Raw genomic sequence first — 16,429 nt, 5'->3', positions numbered from 1 at the left:
TCCCTGGGTTGGGAAGATCTCCTGGAGAAGGAAATGGTGTACACCAGTGTTTTTCTTCTTCCCCTTCCTCTGACTCCACTGGCCAAACCCAGATGGAATTCGGAGGGTGTGGACCATAGATGCAGTCCTTAAATGTAGTCCTCTCAGACAGAGCAGGCTGAGGGATGCAAAGAGTATCTGGGGAGACAAATGGAAAACATCCAGCACAGAAGCCAACTAGCTTTTTTCTTCTTGATTCTGCATTGTGATTTGGAACCTATTTTTCAGAGGTACTAGACACAATTAGAGTCGTTTTCTTTCCGGCCTGAAGGAGAAAGCCCTTTTTATCCGCAAAACTAAAAAGAACTAGACTCACAGGTGTTCAACTAAACCCTGGCAATACACGACCTCATCCCCAACCTAAATGAAAAGAAATCTCAGTTGTGTTTCCCAGGCCACTGTTACTAACTTTTGTCATGAAAATTCGAAATGTATTATTTTCTTTATCTCTGTTTTCAGGTCATCTGCTGAGCAGAATGGAAAAGATAAGCCTTTACAGAATTTACTCTAAAGAGAAGGAAAACCCTGAAAAAGAATGGAAAGATTACAAAGGGATGTTTTTCACCCTCTCTTTTAATTCTTGTCGTATGTACTCAATAGGATTTTGATGGCTGACAGAACTAAAAGTCCCAGTATTCCCTTTGATGATGGATCTCCAGCTCCAGCTGGAATCCTTCTCAAGAGGTCAAACTGGCCCTCCTTGCTGGGCAGGTGGATGCTCCACTGTCGGCTTAAGCTAGCTCATCCTGAAGTTTTGAAAGGACATCAAGTATTTACACTTTTTAGTACTACATTTTTATTTATTGTTAAAATAATAATAATAATATATTGTGAGTTGTGTTATTAGTCACTCATTCGTGTCCGACTCTTTGCGACCCTACAGACTGTAGCCCACCAGGCTCCTCTGTTCATGGGATTCTCCAGGCAAGAATACTGGAGTGGGTTGGCATGCCCTTCTCCAGGGGATCTTCCCCACCCAGGGATCAAACCTAGGTCTCCCGCTCTGCAGGCAGATTCTTCACCGTCCGAGTCACTATTAATCACATATAATTTGGAAAGTACAAAAAATATTTTTAAAAGAAAATAGAAGCCTTGTGTATTCTTACTTAACAGTGGCAACTCTTGTTAACATTTTCTTACAATGTCTTTCACTATTTTTATACATAGATTTCCCAGCTAGGCATTACACACACAGTTCTGCATGGTCCTTTATTATGATTAATATTATAGAACAATATTCCCCACATCATTCAGCAAATTTTAAAATAACAAAATTTAAAGACTGTAGAACCCCTTATATATGGATAATATTTTAGTTCATGGGGGCTGCTATAATAGAATACCATGGACTAGATGACTGAAACAAACGTTTATTTCTCATGGTTCTGGAGGCTGGAAGTCCAAGATCAGGATACAGATTGCCCGCTGTCAGAAAATGGACCGTTCCTATGAAAACTTTCATAAGCCAAAACGGCGTAAAGTGAAGAAACAATAACCTTTTCCCATATTTTTCCTAAAAGTGAAAATCCTGTAGGATTTCTTTCAGTTAGCAAAAACACGTACATATAGGTCTTCCCTACAAGTGAAGTGGTGTAAAGTGAACTTCTGTAAAGCAAGCAGTACCCATATCAGTATGGCCAGGTTCTGCTGAAGGCCTTCTTTCTGGTTTACAGATTGCGGTTCTCTCCTGCATCCCCACACGTGACAAGTGTGAGAGCTAACGCTCTTCCTCTCCTTGTAAAGGCACTAATATCACAGGCCTCCACGCTCACGACCTAATTACCTCCCAAAGGCCCCACCTCCCAGTACCATCCAGCTGGGGGGTAGGCTTCAACACATGGACGAAGAGACACAAACAGGCAGTTCATAGCAGATGTTTAACCCCAGCGTATTTAACTCTTTTATTATTGCCCAGTTAGGTTTTCCCAATTTCCCAAGCTCTAAACGAGATTGCAGTGAAACACCTTGATTTGAAATTTTTAAGAAATCTATGATACATTTCTGAAAATAAAGTTCTTGAAGCAGACTGGGAAAGTTTCACTTCAGATCTTGCCAAATTGTAATCCAAGAAGATTGTGCTAATATACATTCCTGACCACAGTGTACAAGAGTGCCCGTTTTTTTATTTTATTTATTTTTTTAAACAGAATCTGGCTGATACTGAGTAATGGAAATTGTGTTTATCTCTGTCAATGGAAAGTTTTCTTGTTTTAACTGACGTTTCTTTGTTCAGTGAGGTTGAACATTTTTTTCACATGCTGTAGGCCATTTAACTCCTTTCTTTGTGAATTGTATATTCCTGCAGTTTGGCAGCTAAATTTACTTCTAAAGTTTTGTTCCTCTCTGGAGAATCACAAAACGTTGTACAACTTTATTCCAGTTCATTGAGTGTTTTCAGATGGTTGGTTGCTTTTAACAGAGTGAGCTGATTCCAAATATGTCATTTCAGTTTGGGTTTTGACAGAGAAAGGCTATATGTTCCGTTGAATGCTGCCCAGACTGTTTTCCAAAACCATAACTAAAGCTATCTTAATTGTCTCTCTGAATATATTAAAATACACAGTAGCCCACAGTTTTCAGTTCATAAATCCAAAGCTCTTGGAAACACGTTTCTTTTGTGGGCCTCTCTAGGCCTAATTAGGACTATATGATCCTTTTTAGGTACTGGAAGAGTGACCAAAAAACAGTCTGGTCAAGCACAGGTCTTTGACATGTATTCTCAACTTGATACGAAGCCCAGAAATGTTACTACAATGTGTTCTTGAGAGCCTGGAAGCTTCCCTACCATTTCTATGGTAGGTGAGTGATAATGAGATTATTCCTATGCTTGGGCACACCTGTCAGTAGCTACTAGAAGATAGTGATCCTAAGGAGGGACCACGAAAGCCCATGGCAGTTAAGTTCGTAGAATGATTTTCCGTTGCAAGTTGACTAGGAGTAGCAAGGAGCATTTGCTCAATGCCTTCTGTCTTACAGGGCATTTTCTCATACACAGTCTCATTTGATACGCACCACCAGCAAACGGAATGTTTGATACCATCCCCCTCATTTTTCAGGGATAAGGGACTTGCTCAAGTCACACAACTAATATGTTCAAGCTCCTGGCTTCTGTCTGTGGACCTGATTCTAATTCTAATCTCCTCCTGCTTTGCGACTTTGTTTCCCGAGAATCCTGTAGAGGTGGAATCGGATCATGGGAACAAGAAAAGAAAAGTGAACAACAGCAAGAAGTCACACACACACAGCCATGGTCACTCCCCCATTCAATGGTCTGGAGAGAAGAAATAAGAGAGTTGTGTATTCTTCAATGAGCAGTTCCATGCTTGGTCTTTGCATATGCCTCTCATTTCATGGCTATCATTAAAGTACTCATCTATCCTGTGTCCCATTGAAAACCTTGACTTTCCTTTCTTTGCTCTGTCAACCCAGCTTGAACTTTAACAACATTATGGTCATTCCTGACGGTAAAATATTCTGTGGGATTTGCTTAGGCCAGAGCACGTGGACAGACAGTTGGATGAGAAAACCGGAGTAACCACATTGTCGTGAACAGTGTCATTTCTGCTGAAAGACCTACTGTCTTTCCTCATCAGCATCACATTTGCCAAATGTGAGGAATTTTGAGGCTGAACATACATGTAAGAAGCCTTACAATGGTGGGGCCAATGGTGGCCCCAATAGTGTGTTTGGAAATTATTTCTCACAACTTTTCCCTTCTCAGTGGGGACTTGGCTGCTTGATGGTGACTAAAGATAAGTATAAGTGTGTGTCTATGCAGATTCCTAAAAATGGTTGAACTTCCTGGAGAAAAGGAATTTTTACTCTAAATCCCTGTCTTCATTACCAGGAATATGCAAAGCAATAGACCGGTCTCAGTCCTACAGAGACCAGACTATTAGAAGATATCATGTGGTTTCTATTCAGAAAGCCTCACTCAGAATGTCAGAGAACCCACGAAAGCCCAGGTGAGCAGAGGCTCTGAGTAGTCCATACTAAAGCCATCACAACTACCCAGGCATTTGCCCTGGAGTCATTATCTGTGGGTGCGCATCTATTGAAGGACTGGCCAGAGTTTCAGTAATGGTAGTTCTCCCCTGGTTACCCCTTGAGTGTTTGTCGCCCAGTCACGTCTGATTCTTTACGAACTCACAGACTGTAGCCCGCCAGTCTCATCTGTGCATGGAATTCTTCAGGCAAGAATACTAGAGTGGGTAGCCACTCCCTTCTCCAGGGGGTCTTCCCAAGAGAGTAATCGAACCTGTGTCTCCTGCATTGCAGGCAGTTTCTTTACCATCTGAGCCACCAGGGAAGCCCTGGTTACCCCTTGGTTGAATATAATATAGGAATGAGAGAGTCTTGTTATTCCCACTCTTAAAAGGACTGCTGAACCACCTCAGTGCTGTGATGATCAACGAGGCAAAAGTAGAGATAAGATGGAAATTTGGGCAGCTCTGCTGTGGTTGTAGAATTGCATGATTCCCTCTTTCTCCACCTCCTATACTTTCTGCCCTGGTGAATGGCATCCTTCTAGAAAAGCCTCCAAGATGGTGGAAGAATGGAGATTAGGATTGGGACTGTTGAGTTTCCTGGCTCTCACTCCTGCGCTCCATGTCACCCCACTGTATCCCCCTAACTGGGAAAGTGTTTAGCAGTCCTGAGCGAAATGTTTGCAAAATGAAGTCTGTAGAATTTGGCTCTTTAAAGTTTAATGACTCTGAAAAAAGAAAATATCTTTACTTAAGAGGCATTTCTCCCCCTGTCAAACAGCAAGATCTACCTATTAACTCACGTCTCCACATCTTTTAATTCACAGCATGAAAGTTAGGTTTGGTACAGCAGGTAGGGACATGTGTATAAAACTATCATATTAACGTGACAGTAAAGGTAAGACAGGAGGCGTTCTCCTGCCTGCAGGAGTCCAACATGCCAGCAAAATGCCTTCAGAGAATTGTGCAGCTCAAATGCAATTCCATCAGAGCTGCCCATTTTCAGGCACATGATGAAGGTCAAGTGCTATCTAGGGATACGCTGGATATTTTCTTGGGAAGTGCTAGAGTTCTCCCGTTAACTTTGTACCCATTTTCCATTCTTTCTAACATTTAAAGATAAAGTAACTCTCATGAGCAAATTTAAACTTTTTCAAAATTAAAAATGCCTCTCAAGACATTCAACATATTTATGTTGGTATCACATAGTAATCAAACAAACCTGAGATAGAAGTGGTCATTTTTTTCTGACTTCTATAAAATGTATGCTTATACTTAACCATATCCGTGATCCTTTCTTTCTTCATCATGGAATCACCACTGTTTCACATGAGACAAACATTTTCTGATTTTTTAAATGACAGTGGCAATTATATTAGTAAATAGTATATCATTTATGGCATGTGCTATTTACATAACCCAGTTTCTAAACACAACTAAAATTCATTTTTCTACTATAAGAGTGCATTACAGAAAGTGTTTATTTTATATACCAAAATATATTCCAAAATATTCCAAAAATATTCCACGAAATTGACAGTCTATCTTTAAGCTGCCATTCTTCCACTGACATTGGGGTAGTTTAATACTCCTAAAATCCCAAGATGATGTACAGAGAACTATCAGATTTAGATTTATGTTCACGCCACATTTTTATTAGCAACAGGTGAGACTGGTTACTTTGGAAGGTCAAACATCTGTCTTTACTAAGTAACAAAGATTACACTAGACTTTTCAATTAGGTGACCTGATTAATCCCACTTCCTCCCCACCCCTACATGTTTTTTAATTAATTTGACTTATGCTTCTGAGATTTGCATACCATTAAGATCTGATTAATACAGTATCTCCAAAAATATGTTGGCCAAGAAAATTTGAAAATCATCTGAACTAGTTAATAGGTAACTTTTATAACTGCTGCAGCTGCTGCTAAGTCGCTTCAGTCGTGTCTGACTCTGTGCAACCCCATAGAAGGCAGCCCACCAGGCTCCGCCGTCCCTGGGATTCTCCAGGCAAGAACACTGGAGTGGGTTGCCATTTCCTTCTCCAATGGATGAAAGTGAAAAGTGAAAGTGAAGTCGCTCAGTTGTGTCCGACTCTTCAAAACCCCATGGACTGCAGCCTACCAGGCTCCTCCATCCATGGGATTTTCCAGGCAAGAGTACTGAAGTACATTGCCTTCTCCCAACTTTTATAACTAATCCATGACAATACCAACTTTATGATTAAATTTTCTTAAGTAATTTAGTTATAGGGTTTCTTAAGTTTTTAGAAAAAAAGTTATTCTGTACATTAATTAATCATGATTATACTTACTCCTTATTCTGGATAAAATACTTATAAGGAAAAAAGAGAACAGCAATGGCCATTTTCACCAATCCAAAAACTGTGGTTACTTGATTTCGTGGGACTTCTCTTGTCACTCCTATTTTTAATTTGTAAAAGTCAGTGTCTGTACTAACTGAAAGCTTGCCGGCTTCAGTTTAGTTCCCATCCTGCTAACCTGTAATCAAATAGTCCCATTATCACTTTGTTTTATCCAGTGGGAGCAATGGGGGCCCCAGTGTCATCATTACCATCTGCGGCAAGCAGCACTCTGGGAATTATCTGTGTGAAGGCAATGGCACCCCACTCCAGTACTCTTGCCTGGAAAATCCCATGGACGGAGGAGCCTGGTGGGCTGCAGTCCATGGGGTCGCGAAGAGTTGGACACGACTGAGTGACTTCACTTTCACTTTTCACTTTCATGCATTGGAGAAGGAAATGGCAACGCACTCCAGTGTTCTTGCCTGGAGAATCCCAGGGACAGGGGAGCCTGGTGGGCTTCTGTCTATGGGGTCACACAGAGTCGGACATGACTGAAGTGACTTAGCAGCAGCAGCAGTGCTGATAAATCCAGGAACTGACTGTACTTCTCAAAGGTGGGGCAAATCACCACTGTTTTACCCAAATATTTTATGCGAATATAAGCCTCACACTTTTTTCTTCAGTTTCCCCTATTGCAGATAATTAGATGGCCTCCCTTCCTGAGCTACATGAGCATTTTAGGAAACAAGTTATTCTTTCTGCTGTTAAGGTCCTGAATAGATCATTGTATTATTCAATTCTTAGAAATGGTTTTGTAACACCCGGGGTTTCATCAATTTCTCAAAAAATCCTCAAAGTGAAATGAATTTTATATCCAGTTAAATATTTAAAACGAGCCTCCTGACACTTTCAGAGCATGAGGTAACCATGAACTCTAACAAATGACATTAGGACATCCCACTTCTCAGCAAGTTGGGACTGTCTGTACTAAACAGCACGCCTGACCCCTGGAAGGAAAACCAACTCCCCCTGGTGACTAATTCACAACCAGGAAGTAATCTCTCCACTGAGAGCCTGTGGATCAACAAAGACTGTTCTCAGTGTCCTCCCCGGGCTGCCGAGACCAGGGAAAGGGTGAGGGAGGACGCCCTTTCTGCAGGCAGAACACCCGCCAGGCTCCCGCAGGGGCTCTGCAGAAGGAGATGCTCCTCTAAAACTGCTCAATTACTCAGGGTAATGCTCTGAATCTTCAAACATCACAATGAGCTAGTTTTAAGCAATATTTTAAGTAGACTTCAGGTTTCCAGTAATCCGGTGGATAAAGGAGCCCTGAATGACTATTATCCCACAATATACTAGGAAGAGAAAGGAGTCCCTTGTTGGCTGGCCTCTCCTCTCTGGCCCAGCTGGCCCCTTCTCCTCCCTCAGGTCAGCTGGTCCTGTGACAGACCATCCCCATCTTCCTTGCTCCTTATTACATCATCCTAGCTGGTTCCTTCACAGGTCTACTGTTGATCCATAATTATTCTGTTTACTTAGTCTATCCTCTCCATACAAACACAAGCTTCAGAAGACTAAGTGTCTGCCCACCCTTGTCTCTGCCTTAGCCCCTGTGTCTGACACCATGCCTGGCACAGAGCAGATGTTCAATGTGTGGTAAATGATGAATGTTCTAAATGATAAGCAGGCAAACCTATACCCTCCGAGCCCCTGTTGACCAGTGCTCTTGGGTGTAGGACATATTGTAGACTAGATCAAGCAATAAAATGGTGACCTACAGAACATTACTTTCCTGAGTATTCACTCTGGCCTAAACAAACATAAGGAACCCTGAGGAATTACCCTGCAAGGCTGATTTAGTAGAATCATTGGCACTTGTGTGAAATTTTAGAGAATAATATTCGAAGCACAGATGCTGTTTTTAAGAACTTAACACCAGGAAAAACGTTCTGGGGCTAACTCTGTGGGAATGAGTCCCTTTTCATGTCATGGGTGATGTATGAACTGATGGCTCATGAAAGGTGAAGCTCAGACTAAGTTATCGGACTTTTTCCTTCTGAATTATAGCTCACCAAGCAGACTTGACCGATCATAGTCACTGACAAAAGCTGAGCAGTCTGTGGGCTTGTTTGTGTTACCAAAAAAAGTGACAATATGGCCCAATTTAGGGCCTACAACCCCGCATAACTAAACAAATTCTCCTACCAGTCCAAGTTGACGTTCACCTAAACCAGGCTGGATTTATGAGAAGCAAATGCCAAGGACAGCCAATCAGTCTACAGTGCTTGTTTGGGGTCAAGCTGCTTTAAAAAGCCACAAATTAGGACCCTCTAGAAGCTGCAGAGGAAGAAACCTCTTTAAATGATGCAACTAGATTTCTGGCATCTGGAGCTCACTCGTGTTGGGCAAGGCTGTTTGCAGTCGTAAGGGAAGTTCACAAGGTCACCTAGAGCCACCTAACCAGGAAGCATCTCACAGAGGCAGAAAGACTCAATAACTCAGAATCCAGGAGGGCTTCTGCTCGGCTGTGGACTTTTAATGACAACATTCATCACTGAGTAAAGGGTTTCAAGGACAAAGATCTCCTAGAAAAGGCAAGTTTACCTGAACTGTGGGCAGGTCCCAAGATGGGGGTCCACTGGGCCGAAGACACTGGACTTCCTCTCCTGAGGGCAAAAATAAACATTTGTGGGGGAAAGGAGCTGCACAAAAATTTAGATCTTTTTTACTGCTACAACTTCTGTGTTAAAAAGAATGGGAAAAGTTCCAATTAAATCTGCCTCCCATCCTCTTGCAGAAATAAATTGTATTTAGGTCCCAAGTGGGGTAGAATTTCTACATCCATCTTCTCTCAGAAAAGTGTTTCCTATCCTTTGTTGGGGAGGGCCATCACAGAACCCCATTAATGCTGTGGAGCCTCTAACTGGAGAAATGTAAACCAGTTTCAGGGGCCCATGCACTCCCACTTAAAACCCATTTGTGGACCCACTAGAGATCCTATAAGGATAATATAAGAGATCCTATAAAGATCATAGAGATCCTATAAGGATAATATAATTATTGGAACAGAAGTGTCCCCCTTTGGGGTCAAAACTGGAGGATGTTGTCAAGAAGAGACTTTATAGAGCAAAAGATAGGAGAGAAGGAAAGAGAGACATACTTGCTCTGTGCTCCCCATAAAGCTAGATTTCTGAGTCCCTATACAAAAGTTAATCAGATGCAATGACACACAGGAATGACTTGGCAGGAGGGAAACTGGAAAAATGCACCCCATTGTTTGGCTACTAGAGTGGTTTCTGGTAAGGTCCAGTCACTGTGTGTGATTCCCCTTCTGCTTTCTGAAATTATAAGTGGTTCAACGAGGTTTATGGCTAAAAATAACAGCCATGATAGGTACACTGAACACTAGGAGAGGTGCTTCACTGCTGTAATCATTGAGATGGTATTAATACTGTTATTTTACAGGTGAAGCCATAGACTATGGAGTTGGGGAAAAGTAGCATTTTTAACACCCTCTACACTCATTATTGAATAAAATTCAACAGTCCTGAAAGTTGTATATTAATATGACAATTTTATTAAGAGAGAACTGAGTTTAGAAAGTTTAGATATTTTCCCAGGGTCACACAGCTAGCAAGTGACAGAGAGCTAGGAGCTGACCCCTGAAGTGGTTGACCCCCAAGTCCCTCCTCTCTCATTCAGCGGCACCACTCAGCCAGCGAACTTAGTTTCTGCTCTTCCAGGAACATCTGCATCCCAGAGCATACTTCCAGATTCCCAGTCTTTTTATGGTACAGCCCTGGGGTCTGTCACCTCTCCCTGTTGAATGTCAGATCATCAGAGCAGCCATATATTTTCTTGTTTCATCTGTTCAGACACCCTGGAAGAAGATATTATTGGCACCATTCTGTAGCAAGAAAACTGGTCTTAAAGAGATAGTGTCTTATTCAAGGTCACGGAGCTGGGCTTCTATCTCCAAACTTTGTTCTTCTTATCATATTGTTCGGCTCCATCAAGAAACTGAGGACTCACTTTGAGCAGCAGTCTCTTTAATGAGCGTTAGTCAGGTCTTTGCCATCTGGGGGTTGGTGTGCTAGCCTGCACACCATTCGTCCCCATAGTCCAATCCCCAGCTCCAAGATGCTTTGGTGTTTGCTTCACCAAAGGCCAGCTCCGTTAGAAAAATGGAGTGTGCTTAGAGTGTGCTCAGCCTCAGAAAAGTAAGCCTTTAGTGCTGAAGCTGTGGTTGCTTTTGTAAAGCTGAATGGATGCATCAAAGGGCACCCAATGTTGCAGCTCTTAACAAGAGAGCCACAGAAGGACTTTGCCAGCCTTCCCAGGTCTTCCTTCCATATTACAGCTGGTGGTCCAGAGGGAAGGGCGATAAAGCATGGTAGTTAGGAGAATACATTTGATACCAGGGGCTTCCCTGGTGGCTCAGATGGTAAAGCATCTTCCTGCAATGCAGGAGACCCGGGTTTGATCCCTGGGTCGGGAAGATCCCTGGAGAAGGAAATGGCAACCCACTCCAGTACTCTTGCCTAGAAAATTCCATGGACGAAGGAGCTTGGTAGGCTACAGTCCACGGGGGTTGCAAAGAGTCGGACACAACTGAGCTACTTCACTTTCACTTCTCTTTACTTTGCGACAGTGTCCTCTCACAAGCTGGGTCACCTTCAACAAGCTACTGAACCTCTTTGTGCCTCAGCTTCCTCATCTGTACAATGGGACAGATACGTCATAAGGTTGTTAGGAGAACTACTGGAGAAGAATCTTGAGAGTCCCTTGGACTGCAAGGATATCAAACCAGTCAACCCTAAAGGAAATAAACCTTGAATACTCATTGGAAGGGTTGATGCTGAAGCTGAAGTGCCAATACTTTGGCCACACAATGCGAAGAGCCGACTCATTGGCAAAGACCCTGATGCTGGGAAAGATTGAGGGCAGGAGGAGAAGGGGGTGACAGAGGATGAGATTGTTGGATGGCATCACTGACTCAGTGGACATGAGTTTGAGCAAACTGTGGGAGATAGCGAAGGACAGGGAAACGGTGTGCTGCAGTTCATGGGGATCTCAAAAAGTCGGACACAACTTAGTGACTAAACAATAACAACAACATCTGAAAAGCACCTGGGGAGTGCCAGGGAAATGTTGGTTAAATAAAATATGCACAAACCTGGGGCAAGCTGCTGTGGCCTGGTATATGTTACTCCCAGAGTAAGTCAATCTATTGTCTAGAACTCTCTTTAGTCATAAAGGGCAGAGTCTAGAACTTGGCAACCGTGGGAGCAGAGGCTGGATGCTGACTTTCTCAGGCCTCCTGAAGCACAGCCCAGCTGATGCCCATCTTCGCTGTAGGCCAAGCAGCTGATGCAAATCTTAGCCTGGCTGGTACCTTCCAAGGGGTTGGTTTGTCCCAGGCACCCTCTTGTTCTAAGCCCCACGATGCCCATCTTGCTGCTGCTGCTAAATCACTTCAGTCGTATCCAACTCTGCGACCCCATAGACAGCAGCCCACCAGGCTCCCCCATCCATGGGATTTTCCAGGCAAGAGTACCTTCTCCGATGCCCTTCTTAGCTTGAGGGAAAACGAAAGAGACTCAGAGCCCAGCAGCCACTGAAGCCCTGGTTTCAGGATCTACCTGAGAGGTGTGGTAGGTTCTGGGGCCCCATGCACAGCCGCTTGGAAGGCTGAGTGAGGACATGTCCTTTCCCAGAAGCCCGGGCTTCTCCCTCAACACATCTACTGTTTCCTCGCTGACAGGAGGAAATCTATCTCAAGTAGCTCAAGACGCTATCTCAAGTAGCGTCCTGACGACCTAGGGGAGGGCTCTGCTTCTACACTCGGGTAGTCAGTGAGCACTTCCACACTCTTGCAGGGAAAGGTCACTGCTTGGGTTAACAGCTTCTCATCCCCCTCCCACCCAGGCCGCCCGGCCCCACTGTCTACAGGTCATGGTTCCTACCGCACTGAGATCTGAGGGGCAAGAGACCCCCTCTGGCTTGTGGACCAACCTCAGTCCTGAAGCAGCGAATTCCTTCAAGTTGGACACCAACCACTTCAACCATGAGGGCTGCAGCTGAAGCTTCTCAGGTGTGGCACCAGGTTCGTCCCTGCCCTCTGAGCAGCCCTCTGAGCTCAGGAAAGAAGAGGGCAGACTTAACCTATAACCCCCCAACCAGTGTAAAGGAACCTGTCCCAGAGCTCTCCTTTTCTTTTTGGCGGTGGTTTAGTGACTAAGTCATGTTCAGTTCTTTGTGACCCCACGGACTGTAGCCTACCAGGCTCCTCTCTGTCCGTGGGATTTTCCAGGCAAGAAAACTGGGGTGGGTTGCTGTGGAGAAAGTACCCGACAACATGGCATCAGCCAGGCTCTCCTGCTCTGCTCTCTCATGGCCTCACACCTTATATTCTGTAAACAACTATATTGCTGACCTTGGTAGCACTGGGCCTGCGTGCCCACTGGCCAAGGGCCACTTTTGTCTGTCCTGTATATCAGTAGTCTTTGAAGACTCACTGCTGCTGCTCTGCTGCTGCTGCTGCACAGAGAAAATAAACTTGTCTGCAGTCCCCACAGCACCCTGAGTCTTCTTCCAGCTTCCCTGGCTGCGCCTAATCTACCCTGGGTCCAGTGAACCATGTGAGCGGCAGGACAGCTACCATTTCCTTCTCCAAGGGATCTTCCCCACCCAGGGATTGAACCTGGGTTTCCTGCATTGCAGGCAGATTCTTTACCAACTGAGCCACCAATACACATAGCACCTAATTTACCATTTTAACCATTTTTATGTGTACAGTTCTGTGGCATCAAGTACATTTACATGGTTGTACAACCACCACTTCCATCCATCTCTACAATACTTTTCATCTTCTCCAACTGAAATTTTGGGCCCATTAAGTAATAACTCTCCATCTCCCCTTTCTCAGCCCCTGGCAACCACTAGCTCACTTTCAGTCTCTATGATTCCAGAGAATCATACAATGGAATCACAATGTTTGTGTTTTTGTCACTGGCTTATTTCACTTAGCATAACATTCTCAGGGTTCATCCACATTGTAGCATGTGTCAGAATCTCCTTTTTTTTAGGCTGAATAGTACTCCATCATATGTATGTAACATATCTTGTCCACTCAGTTACCAACAGACATTTGGGATGTTGCCACCTTTTGGCTCTTGTGAATAATCCTGTGAGTGTACATATATCTGTTCAAGGACTGCTTTCAGTTCTTTGGGGTGTATATCCAGAAGTGTAATTGCTGTATCCTATGGCAATTCTATGCTTAGTTTAGAGGAACCAGCGTCTGGCCTCCATGGCACCTGCACCATTTCACATCCCCACCGCTAGCACATGCACACTTACACCTTTCTCGCCTGCTGCGCTCACCTCCTACTTTGTTACTGTCTCCCTCCCAAACCAACTTCTCCTTCCCTGCTTTGGAAGAGATGGGATGAGATGGTACAGAGAGAAAAGACTTTCTGGTCAAATAAATCTAGCTTTGAGGTCTTTTTCTTTAGGAAACTCAAAAACCACTGTGCTTTCTTTCCAATAAAAGTTCAAGATGATGCTGCAGCTAAGATGCTGCTCATCACCTCTGGATGTGATCTTGGGTCATTTACTGGGCCTTCCCATGCCTCAGGTTTATCATCTCTAAGATGGGCGTGATAAGTAGTATCCACCTTCTCATGTTATCGTGAGAATTAACAAGTTAATATTGCCAGGAGAAATATCAATAACCTCAGATATGCAGATAACACCACCCTTATGGCAGAAAGTGAAGAGGAACTAAAAAGCCTCTTGATAAAAGTGAAAGTGGAGAGTGAAAAAGTTGGCTTAAAGCTCAACATTCAGAAAATGAAGATCATGGCATCCGGTCCCATCACTCATGGGAAATAGATGGGGAAACAGTGGAAACAGTGTCAGACTTTATTTTGGGGGGCTCCAAAATCACTACAGATGGTGACTGAAGCCATGAAATTAAAAGACGTTTACTCCTTGGAAGGAAAGTTATGACCAACCTAGATGGCATATTCAAAAGCAGAGACATTACTTTGCCAACAAAGGTTCGTCTAGTCAAGGCTATGGTTTTTCCTGTGGTCATGTATGGATGTGAAAGTTGGACTGTGAAGAAGGCTGAGCGCCGAAGAATTGATGCTTTTGAACTGTGGTGTTGGAGAAGACTCTTGAGAGTCCCTTGGACTGCAAGGAGATCCAACCAGTCCATTCTGAAGGAGATCAGCCCTGAGATTTCTTTGGAAGGAATGATGCTAAAGCTGAAACTCCAGTACTTTGGCCACCTCATGGGAAGAGTTGACTCATTGGAAAAGACTCCGATGCTGGGAGGGATTGGGGGCAGGAGGAGAAGGGGATGACAGAGGATGAAATGGCTGGATGGCATCACTGACTCGATGGACATGAGTCTGAGTGAACTCCGGGAGTTGGTGATGGACAGGGAGGCCTGGCGTGCTGCGATTCATGGGGTCGCAAAGAGTCGGACACGACTGAGCGACTGAACTGAGCTGAACTGAACAATATTTGGCATACAATTAGACATGTAAATTTTTTTAATTATTTTTTTCACAGGTATCACAGCTCCTGGTATTTTGTTTGAAAGAAGATAATTCAGAAGATACATCAAAAGCAGTGTCTTCAAAGGCATTGACTTAACCAAAAAATCCAAGAAATGTTATGCCATCTTCCAATACCATAAACCACTAGAATATAAGCTCCCTGCAGGCAGAGTGGGGTTTGCCTGTTTATTTCTATTTTTTTCCCTATATTGTTTGTCAGTTTCAGAACCTGAAACAGCCAGCCTGGCATAGAATAGGCAATAAATTAAAATGTGTCAAATAAACAAACCAAAATGTGTCAGAATCCCTGGCTCCTTTAATGTTTTTCTTAATCCAAAAATCACATGTCAACATGAAATATTCATCAAGAGATATTTGAAACCCTAGCCTGTATCCTCAGACGCCTGGAAACTTTACATAAAACAGAATACGTTGTGCAATATTTAAAATAGGTTGGTTATTTAAAAAAAAAACAAACATTTAATCGTGTTGCAGTACATAGCCAATCAGCACCTACCATACACCAATTACCATAAAAGATTCAAAAGAGTTCAGTCAATGATTCCCACTCATAAAGTAATTTAATCTGGAGTGACAGGCAAGAATAAGTCCATGGAATAATGAAGACCGTGTGTGTGTGTGCATGCTAAGCTTCAGTCATGTCTTACTCTTTGCACCCCTACGGACTGTAGCCCACCAGGCTCCTCAGGCCAGGAGATTCTCCAGGCAAGAATACTGGAGGGGGTGGCCATGCCTTCCTTCCTCCAGAGGATCTTTCTGACCCAGGAATCAAACCCTGGTCTCTTATGTCTCCTGAATGAAAACCATATAAGATGGCGAATACTGCCTGAGAAGTCTGAGAAAGGAGAAGGCAGGATGAATCTCTTTTTTAAAAAGTCACACACTGAGCACTTGATATGCTAAATATGTTGTTGTTCAGTCGCTCAGTCGTGTCTGACTCTTTGCGACCCCATGGACTACAGCACGCCAGGCTTCCCTGTCCTTCACTATTTTCTGGAGTTTGTGCAAACTCATGTCCATGTGAGGTCTAACACCACAACAATCTACTGCTCTTCCCATTCACAAGCGAGAAAAACGGAGCTCAGAGAGGTTAACTTCCCTCAGATAAGACAGCTCATGAGCAGCAGCGCGGGCATGTGAATCCACACGAGGGTAACCCCCTCACCTGTGCTCTGTGTGATGTTTCCCCACGTGAAGGCTGGATGGGTGAGTTCTGTTGAACCTGGGAGGAAAGGCCAGGCACAGCATGAGCAAAATCTGGATGCTTAACCAAAGGAAAGGGCTTGTGTTGAAAAGCAGAGAAGGCTTAGGCTGTCCAGAAGGAAGGAGCCGTCTGATTTGCACAGATGGTAGTCAAGTGGAATTTAAAGATTCCTCTCTCCTTTCATTCCAAGCACTGCAACGTATTTGCAACAATAAAATTCTGAAAGAGCAGAACAGAGAAGAGTGGGTTATGAGAGGAAGAAATATTGCTGCTCTTATTGGCGGCGACAGCCAGGCTGTGAG

General features: G+C 43.7%; 1 long non-coding RNA gene across 1 annotated transcript; it reads left to right on the top strand.

Moving 5' to 3' along the window:
• Positions 1 to 8,752: 8,752 nt before the first annotated feature.
• On the top strand, positions 8,753 to 15,379 carry LOC133249489 (uncharacterized). Its single transcript, XR_009736980.1, has 3 exons — positions 8,753 to 11,737; positions 12,261 to 12,438; positions 14,916 to 15,379. It is a non-coding gene; the product is annotated as an uncharacterized LOC133249489 (long non-coding RNA).
• The last annotated feature ends 1,050 nt before the right edge of the window (positions 15,380 to 16,429 follow it).

Source organism: Bos javanicus, chromosome 6, assembly GCF_032452875.1.
Source record: "Bos javanicus breed banteng chromosome 6, ARS-OSU_banteng_1.0, whole genome shotgun sequence".
NCBI classification, from domain to species: domain Eukaryota; kingdom Metazoa; phylum Chordata; class Mammalia; order Artiodactyla; family Bovidae; genus Bos; species Bos javanicus.
This window is presented reverse-complemented; position numbering and strand designations above follow the sequence as displayed.